The 10,424-nt window shown below is 39.8% G+C and overlaps 1 long non-coding RNA gene across 1 annotated transcript; it reads right to left on the bottom strand.

Moving 5' to 3' along the window:
* Positions 1 to 2,686: 2,686 nt before the first annotated feature.
* On the bottom strand, positions 2,687 to 7,899 carry LOC306643836. The gene is made up of 3 exons (XR_013759078.1): positions 7,406 to 7,899; positions 4,816 to 5,041; positions 2,687 to 3,651 (listed from the first exon to the last, which is right to left on the bottom strand). It is a non-coding gene; the product is annotated as an uncharacterized lncRNA (long non-coding RNA).
* Positions 7,900 to 10,424: the final 2,525 nt, after the last annotated feature.

The following is a 10,424-nucleotide window of genomic DNA, read 5'->3' as shown; positions in this document are numbered from 1 at the left end:
TGGGAAGAGAGGAGACTAGAGTGCCCATTACGTTCATTATTTCACAATTCGTTATTTTTAATTTTAAGTAGCTTTCTAATAATGTATATCATAAATTAGGATAGATATCTATGTGACCGATATATAAATCTAGAGCATTAGTTTTGTGTGGAAGAGACGATAATGCTTACCAAATCTTGCTTCCTTATATTTCTGAGTCCAGTGCAATTGTGTGGATCAATGTGACTAGTCGCAGGGGATAAAATTTAAGCAGACGTGATGTGTCATTTTCAGGTCAAGGCCATGTAAAGCCCAGCAATGATATACTAGTCTTTCTTGTCTCTGAACAAGACTGGAACGTATGCATGTTCCATTTGCTGTAACCACGAGGTGGCAAAGCCATCCACCAGCTAGGGTCCCTGATGGCACAGAGCACAGCTCTCCTTGGTGATGGATAAGAAGTGTGTGCACAAAGTAGGGCTTTGTTAGGTTAATACACTGAAATATTGGAGTTGTTACTGCAGAACACATAAACTCTCCTGACTATTAAAGGGTGCCTATTCTTTTATTTGGATAGACTGAATAATATCCATAATTTCTCTACCCATTTTGTTTTACCTGATTAACCCTCTATTCAGGTTTTCCAAGACACATAATCTGATGAGTTCTCTGACACACAGATAGCTACTCATCTTTAGTCCGTTTAAGTGTGGCCAAGGTATCAGGCTAACTCAGAAAGGTGTATCCAGTGACTACTTCTGCCATGAGGGGGAGGGCTTTTGGATGAGGGACCTGTGTCCCTGAAGGAATTTTCAAGGCCTACCTAGGACTCAGGCTTGTAAGTCAACAATTTTACACAGAGACATCAAACCAAGGATGGAAACTAACAAATAATCTTGTGCTTAAGACCCTGATCTTAAGGGTGAGTTCTGTGTCCCCATTTCACATGAACCTTAAACATTAGAAGACAGCTGGAAAGGGATTCATGAATGAATGAAAACACTCGATGAGAAAACATGCTGGCATCAGTGACTTTTGCGAGAGAAAAGGTCAGAAAATTAAGTACAACAAAACTGGCAGAAAGACAGTCCTTGGGGCATAGCATATTCTTAATAGAGAATCCTGAAAACATTTTCAATTCACACATTCTTTCAACAAATTCCTGTTGAGTGCCCTTTCTGTTCTCAGGTTCCTCTCCTGAAATAACTGTAAAGACAATGTTTCCCACTTTCTCTTTTTCATCTGGAAAAATCTGTTTTAGAGGATGGGGTTATGGATTTGAGCACCACTCTTCGAACACAGTCACGAATCTGGGCGTTCGGTCCAGGCAGTGCCGGGAGGAGAATGGCAAAGATTTTCACAGAGCCTGCTGCAAAACGCCCACTCATTCCTTCACAAGCAACTAATCTGAGGTCTCACGGTGCAATATCCCAAGGAGAAGAGGGTGGAGCTAAGGGAAAAGGAAAATGCTGCCAACAGAAAGAGTCGAGAAGGAGCTCTCTCTTCAAAAACTGCGCACTGGTGTCAACTGGGTCAGAATGTTATCGCCAGCAACCTGGTTATTGATGGCACTCTTCTCTGACACTCCACCTGGGGAGGAAGGATGAGAGCCGATGCCCAGCTCTTAGTATAACATCTGAATAATTTACCTGTAAGTTGAAAAGGAAATTGGTGACAATGACTCCACAGTTGCTTTTAATAATAAAGCGCAGAGAATGTGTTACTGGATTGTGAAGGTTTAACCTCAGGAATTCATCAATCAAGCATTTCCAAAATCCTGACTCTATTCTTGTTACTAAATAAATTCCAGAGGGGAATCAACATAAATCTATGCCTTTAAAGAGTGTATAATTTTACTGTGGAGGCAAGGATACTCCAAAGAAAATGATCAATTAGTAAAAACAAAGCTCAGAATTCAAAATAATAGTATTGAATAGCAAAATAACTCAGGGAAGCTGGATTAAAATTTCAGCTCCACAACTTAATAGCTTAATCACTTTAGGTAGGATCCTTAACCACTGTGCAGTTTCCCCATTTAAAGAATCGGGATAAGAACATTTCCAAATGGTACATGGTAAGTACTTAAGACAGTGACTCCAATGTGGTAAGGAACAAATATCAGCTATTTTAAGGGCAAATGAGGTTTAGAGGCACATTTAGTTTAGCAGATCACTTCCTCTCATCAAATATTCTTTTATATCATTATCTTCATATTGGGATTGGCTTGTCTAGAGGAATGTGGATTGCATGAGCATGATCTGTTTTGGGACTTCCATCCCTGATGTGGAATCTAGCAAGCTACCTCCCTCTTCTCCCTGTGGTCACCACAATTCATATGAGTGAAGGACTGTCCCATCTTGAGATTCTTTTGGGATCACAAATGCTTCCTTTTAAAAAAAAAATTCCAACGTCTTTATTACATTATACCTTCTTCTTTTCCTTTCAACCAAAATAACTTCCCTTCTCTTCATAGATCTTAATCCTACAGGACTCAGGATCCAGGACCCAGTGCAGAATCTATATCAGAGTAAGATGGAAAGGAGGAATGGATTACTGAGCTGTGAATTATGTTCAGTTAATCTCTCTATGTCCCAAACATTCTGAGATTTTCAGCTGTAAGTAGGAATCTATTACATTTGATGGATGTGTCCATAAAATACTCACTGAAGATATCCAGTTATCACCTGTTATATATTTCCATTGGACAAATCAGCCTATAAGAAAGTAATGCTAACCAAGGCTACCAACCTCCCTGACCTAGCACTGGCTACAACCTACTGCTTCCTTTGTTTGAAGAGCATTCAGCTTGACCCATGTGGCCTGGTGCAGTTCACCACTCAAAATGACAATGACCACCACACTTCTGCATCCATTAGCATATTTGTTAGCATCATTGGTCAGGACCACTCCATCCTCCACTGGAGGCTGTTGTAGTACAACAGGGCCCTGTCTCATCTGGTGTGCTGAAAGACCAGCAGTCTTAATGCCCTGATGCAGCTATGCTCAGAATTGAGGACACCTGGAGAAAGGGAAACACAGATGAGAGTCTAAGATGGAGGTCATCTCAGCCAGTGTCTTCAGGATTCCTTGTAGTTATTCTTTCTGTTCAGCTCCTTTTCTTGTTCCTACCCTTTCATATATTCATGCTCTTCTCCCACTCCTGCTTTCTCCCTACCTCATTTCCTTCTACTTTTCACTGAACATTTAAAGTTATTCCCTATGCTAAGTGTTGTAGTCTACCTGCTCCGTGGCTGAGGGATGAACTAAGAGCCCAATCTCAGCCCCACTACTGCAGTCTGACAGTGGGATATTGGTGAAGTCATTTCCTCTTTCTTAGATATTTGTAAGTTGAGGTTCTTCATCCAGATGACCTATAATTACTATCCAATTGCTATATTCTGTGGTTTTGGCAACTCATTGTTTTTCCAAGGCTATGGAACTAGCACATATTTTAAACTTTCTCATCTGTTTCCAGGGTCTTGTTTATGGCAGAGACTAATTACTTTCCAATATCAATTCTCTTACTTCTTGAACAATAGAACTCTCCAAGTTTTAGTAGGGACACCAGATAGACTGTAACCAAGTTCTGGAAGCCATGGTGCATGACACTTTTGAAAATGGAAGCTCTGTGTCCTCTATTTCCTCTTGCCTCTTCCATTGGCTGCCTTAGCCCTAAAGACAGAAGTCACATAGAGTGACAGTAGCATGGCACCTCTTTCATCTACACTACCCATTTTAGATGTCCATAAAACATGCAATCTGTTTTGTTTCAGCAAATTCAGTTCTTTGAGTCTTTCTGTTATTGAAATTTATCCTAAATAATAATAACAATAATAAAAATTCCTAAATAATAAACTATTCTCTGACCTTGACTTTAGGTTTATAATTTGTTCAATGAAGCAATTTGAACCAAGAATTTAATAAAAGGTGTTTTCAGATTAAACATTGCAGGTTTGTTCTGGAATTCGACAGGTATGAGGGGATGCTGTGTGACAGGTTCTTTCACCCTGAGATTTGCCACAGAGCCTGGAAGAAAGAATATAAATAGCATTGTGGCAAAAACATTAAAATTCTTGTTACCTAGGCATCCTGACTGGGCTTCTCAATTTTCTGTTGCAAAGGTTAGCTGTCTAGAATCTAAATACGGATGACCTGGAGAAAGGACACCTCTCTTCTTTAGAGATTCAAAATTCCATGTGATGTCTGCCTGGCTTTAACCACCCACTGAACTCAGATCTGCACAGCATGTAGACTCCGAATCCTGGAGCTTTAGATAAAGCAGATCCCATGGAGACATTCCCCTCCTTCATAAATCCAGACACAGAGCTTCACCATAACCTCCAGTCTTAGTTCTGCAAAGTCAGCCTATTCTCCTGGCTGCCTCTCTGACAAATTGTACCCCACATTACACCGACCACAACATAAAGGAAGATTTATACACCATGAGATTTGAAGCACAAGTGATAGATTAGTAAATTTTATGTAAAATTTAATATATATGCATAAGACATAACAGGAGAACTTCTCTCGTTGAGCAGATATTGAGGCCCTATAGCCTATTTGTTATTCTTTCTCCTTTTATACCTCAATAGTCTCTGAAGTACCTCTCTGCTACCCTAAGCTTTTCTAAACTCTGATAGCAAATCACGTATATGTTTGAAGCTTCTCCAATTTACACATGGGAAAGTTAAAATGTGGAAAGAGTGAATGCCGTGCCCAAGCCTTCCAAGACCAGACTCTGCAATGACCACACCGCCTCCTTCCCTTTCTTCATTATCAACTTTAGTCTGTCTTCAAAACATGAAAATTCAGCAAACTTTTCCAAGTAAGAGATACCTTGGAAACAAAGCAAGTCTCTCAGATGGGTAATTTTCTTCATGGGTCTTCTGAGGACACAAGAATCCAGGCTTCCAAATATAGCCACGAAGTCATCAAAGTTCATCTTCTTGAACACTGATAGTATTGGGTATGGCACATCTCTTCCATACTCCAGGAGATGGTGTCTAAGTTAAGGTCGATGACTTCTTCCCAGCACTGAGTCAGATGCAGCTCTAACTAAAGACTGGAAAACAGACGACAGGGTCACTAAAGCTGGTGCTCTTAAGATACTGGGTCTTTCTCCTTTGTTCATTATGAGTTAGCCATCATCTGCTCCACCCTTCTAAGTCCACCTGGACAAAGGACCCTGCTGTGACTATAAAAGCATCCCAGAGTCCTCCTGAGTCACTCTAGGCTAAATAGTATACAGTAATTGCAAGGCCACCTAAGTCTCTACACACAATATTCTTTTCTTCTTTTTTAATCACTTCAGGCATTCCCACATGTGGTTCTTGGGAATAACCACAGAATGAGCTGGACATGCAATTCTCTGCAATACAGAGGAATTTCTGACTCTTTGAGGGGAGACAATGTCTTGGTTTAGAGAGGAAAAGCCCAGGACAACTTAGGTTTTGTTGCTTTCTACCCTGGGTGCAGTATGTCCTTTACAGATTGGCACCGTGATACATGTTGCCCCTGAAGTATACAACCCTACAACCTCCCTCCTGGGGCCACATGTAGTTAAGACTTCTCCCACCCCGGCAGCCTCCCTGAGCCTGGGTTGGCCAGTTCCCTATGAACCTGACTTTTATTTTCCCTGCTGCTTATCTATAAGTAATAAATCTAATTTATATGATTTGTATTACCAATGTTTTGTTTCACCAAAGAAACTCAATTGGTAAAACTATAGTCCAACATGCAGTGAGGACACCCATCTGGACTCCTAATCATGATGGTCTTTTCCTTCCCCATGGTGGGAGTCCTCCCTTGTGATTTATAATCAACACACATTCCCCTAATGTTCTGTGAAAATGATATAGATAGCTTAGCTCCAGGGATGTACCAAACCTACTATGGACCACTTTTGAAAAATCCTAATGTCCTACTTTATATGTTCATCATTCTCTCAGTTTTTCTCTCTCCTCTCACGCTTTCCTAGGAGCTGCAAGAACACTGGCAATAGTTTGGTAATATCACATGCTGGTAACGGGGACTCACTTGTGACTTCTGCTTTGTGCATAGTGGCGGGAGAGAGTCTTGCTAGCTTTACCTTTCCTCTCGATTCCCATGCCATACTCCTCACTCCCTCCTAAGTTCTCACCAGCAGCAGCCTCAAAGTTCATATTTCCACTAACAATCTGTTCGAGGCAATTATGCTGTGTTATGCTCTTCAAAATTCCTCCAATCTGCCCACTGTCTGATTCCAAAGTTGCTCCTATATTTGGAGATTTTCATTATAGCAGCACCCCACTTCCAAGTACCAAAACTTGTGTTCATTATCTATTTCTGCATAATAAGACTGTCATTTAAATAATATCTGTTTGCTATCCCGAGGTTTGTGTGGGTCAGACATACAGGCATGGCGTAGCAGGATTCTCAGGGACTCAGCCAGGGCTACTGTCTCTTCTGACTTTCAGAGTCCACATCCAGCCTCACTGGGTTGTTGGAAGAATCCATTTTTCTTGAATCGGTAGAACTCATAGTGTCTCGTTCCTTCAAGACCAGTGGGAGCATCTCGCTCTAGACCTCTCCGACTTCTCTTTAACCACCTATGTGATTAGGTTGTGTTCAGTGTGGAACATTCATCTTCTGATTAACTCAAAGTCAATTGATTAGACTTTGATTACATCTGAAAAATCCTTAAGCTTTTTAAGGAAAGCTAATCATTGGAGTTAGATTACATCATATCCATGCCCACACTCAACGGTAAGGATTATAAGGATGGATATACCAGGTGGGGTGGGGTGGGAATCTCAGGGGCCATGTGAGAATTCTGCCTACAACAGTCAGAAAAAATCTTTAACAAGTGTGAAGGTCTAGTGCATCTCCCCATTTCATTCTCACACGATTTTTTTGTTTAGTTTTTTACTTCATGCACATTATAGGAGGCTTGGTGTATGGACAAAATTAAGCCTCTCACTCACTGTTTTAAACCACAGCTTTAATGCAGAGTCCTGGTCTGGAACTCAGGAGGTTTGCTCTTTAATCACGTCTCTGCAACACGTTGAAATGATGAATATGCGCAGGGCATAGACTGCATCTCACTGAGTTTCTGCTTCTTTTTAATATGTCAAACGTATTAGCACCAGTTTCCCTTCCAGCAGAGGGTCTTTAGTTTGAAGTTAGTTTAGTTGTATGTCTTGCAGTATAATTATTTGACTAGAATGTCCTTAGTGAAAAACAGAGTTAGTGGGTGATGGTAACAAGAGCCAAAGGTCACCGAAAATCAGAAAAGAGAATAAAGGAAGAGGGAGACAGCAGCAACGACCCTTCATTGCCTGATGGGGCCAGTTCTGCTGGAGTTTGGACTTATAATCTCTTCCCCATAGAGACTGCAGTGAACCTCTCAGGGAAACCAGAGGAATGTGTGCGTTTTCAGTTCACATACCTGCCATCCAAGCCTGAGGCAAAAACAATCTTTTCTCTGCCAGCAGCTGAACTGAAAGTAGAAGGTTAGGGCTGCCATTTCCATGGGTAAGTGGTTTTCTGACATAAAAAGGCAATCCAAAAAAATGAGGAGCTTAAAAGCATCTCCATAAATCTAATTTAAATCCAAAGAAGGAAACCCTAGCTCCCGTATGTACGAATCTCACTCTACTATTTTCAAAGGGTAGGACAATTTTTCCATCAGCCCACACATCTTTAAGTTGGAAAATTTCTCAGATATGGCAGCAAGATCTTTGGCCAAAGTTCTCTGTCAAAGCTGAATCTGTCTGATAGATGTCCAATCTGTGGGTCTTCCTTCATATGTGGACAAGCCTCAATGGAGACAAATGGCAGGGCTGGCCCCAAGGTGGGTGGTTTTGTTGTACAGGGGTAATCAAAAGTGACTCCAGGCTTGAGATGGAATTAACAGAACCCTTCACAGTCCAAAGATGCAGAATAAGCATAAACAGCCAGGAGTCTGTTAAGCTTCTGAAGCTCAGTTGCAACTGATTCCTGTTTAAAGACAAAGGTCAAATGAAAATCCATAAGTAGAGCAAATAATCTCTTTTTATTTTTAACAGATTTCTCCACAGAGTCATTTAGGTAATGAGTGCAATAAAAGAAAGTCATAGAGATACAGAAGTTCTGTGTTCATAACACATAGCTTCCTGTGGAATGGGGGCCACACCCACCCACACGTTTGTATTTATTAGGCAAGAAGGATCTGCAGGAAAACTACTATAATCTTCACTTTGCAGATGAGACTACAGAGGCAGAGAGGGTGAGATGACTTGTCTAAGACCACTCAATCATGCCCGTGTGTTTGTGTATGTGTTACACCGTGGGAAGAATGGTAAACCAGTCAGAAGTGCTCATGTCTATGGAAACGCTCTTTCCATCCATGAGCTGCTTTTGGCTCACAGTGTTACAACTGGAAAAAACAGCCTTACCCATTCTTCCCATCAAGAGATAAGTTAATTTAATAGGTGATTCAAGACCCAAACTATCATCCCCATGTTAAGAGCACCGTAGTATATACAAGGTAGGTTACAGCTGGGTCATCGAATACATGCTACAACCTCTGAGTTTTTGTAAGATACCCTAACGACTAGATATCACTTTAAGAGAAGTCTCTGTTCTCCCTGTAATGACTTGGCCCCTGATGTATTCTGACAAAGATAAATGCACCTATATGGCAAGGTTTCTCAGTAGTGCCACTATGGACATTTTGGCCTGGATAATTCTTTGTTATGTTGGACTTTCTGTGCATTGAAAAATGTTGAGCAGTATCTCTGGCTTCTTTTACTAGACTTCACTAGGACTCTTCTTTTCAGTTGTGACCATCAAAAATGTGTCCCCAGGACTGATGGGAGGAGATGGAGGAGGAATCACTCCCTTACCCACTGAGAATAACCACTTCATAACATGACAGTTTTTAAAGCAGAACTATAGTTCTCATTGGTTCAATGTTTTTCAATCAAATATTTATTATTTGAAGAATAGTAGAACTTATGTACACATGAATCTTGAAAAGCATTGTACACAAGTACATATACTTTACTACCAAGTATGAATTGAGTTTTTACAAGTTTTGAATCCATATAAATTTATATTTTTTTACTGTATTATATCTTGAATTTTTTTAGCATTATTAGGGATTTTTTGTTTTTAATGCTTTATATTGCTGTTATTTTAAGAACCACCACATGATATTCTACTGGATAGCTATTAATTCTTGTTCTATTTGGAAATATTGATCATGGTTTCAAATATTTGTTATGGTAATACCTCAGTGAATACACCTGTATTTCTTTGAAGATAGTCCCATGAGTAATTAGTGCATCAAAGTGTGAAAATATTTTATGATACGTGACCCAGATTGCTCTAAACTTTCTAAAGAATGTAAAAGTTTTCAGCTTCTAACATCAGCATACCATGAAAACTCTGATTTTCTACACCTTCTGAAGCAATGTTAATGACATATGCTGAATGCTTATTACATACAGAGCCCTGTTTAAGAACACAGGCAATGTTTTCTCTGATATACAGAAGCTAGCTCACAATAAGAGGAGGTGGATAGGAAAGAATAGAATTACTTTATATTAGGTAGAGGGGAGTGAAGGGAGGGGAAGGGGTATAAGGGTAAGAATGATCATAAAGTGAAACAGACATTATTAACTCATGTACATGTATGACTGCATGACCAATGTGATCCTACAATACATACATTCAGAAAAATGAGAGATTATGCTCTACGTATAATCTATCAAAATGTATAAATGCATTCTACCATCATGTACAACTAATTAGAACAAACAAAATACTTTTTAAAATGTACATAGGTATTTTTTTTCTCTGTAGAATATTTTTATTATAGTTTGGATATGATGTGTCCTGTAAAGGATCATGTGTTGAACACTTGGTCTCCAGTGTGACGATAGTCAGAGCAGGGGTTCTGGGGGAAATGATTGGTTCACAATGGCTATGACTTCATTCATCCATTGAGGGATTCACAATTTGAAAGGACTTTTTTTTTTTTTAATTTATTTTTATTGTAAACAAATGGGATACATGTTGTTTCTGTTTGTACATGGAGTAACAGCATACCATTTGCATATTCATAAATTTACATAGAGTAATGATGTTTGATTCATTCCATTATTTTTTCCTCCCCCCCCACCCCTCCCACCTCTCTTTTCCCTCTATACAGTCCCTCCTTCCTCCATTCTTGTCCCATTTCCACCCCCCATTAAGTGTCATCATCCGCTTATCAGTGAGATCATTCCTCTTTTGGATTTTTGAGATTGTCTTATCTCATGTAACATGATATTCTCCAATTTCATCCATTTGCCTGCAAATGCCATAATTTTATTATTTTTTATAACTGAGTACAGCTTAAGTTCCTCTTTTCCTATTTATATCCCTTTAATTGCTTTAGTCTGCCTAATTGCTCTGACTAGAGGTTCGAGGACAATGCTGAA

The sequence above is a fragment of the Sciurus vulgaris genome (assembly GCF_902686455.1).
Source record: "Sciurus vulgaris genome assembly, chromosome: 14".
Lineage (NCBI taxonomy): Eukaryota > Metazoa > Chordata > Mammalia > Rodentia > Sciuridae > Sciurus > Sciurus vulgaris.
This window is presented reverse-complemented; position numbering and strand designations above follow the sequence as displayed.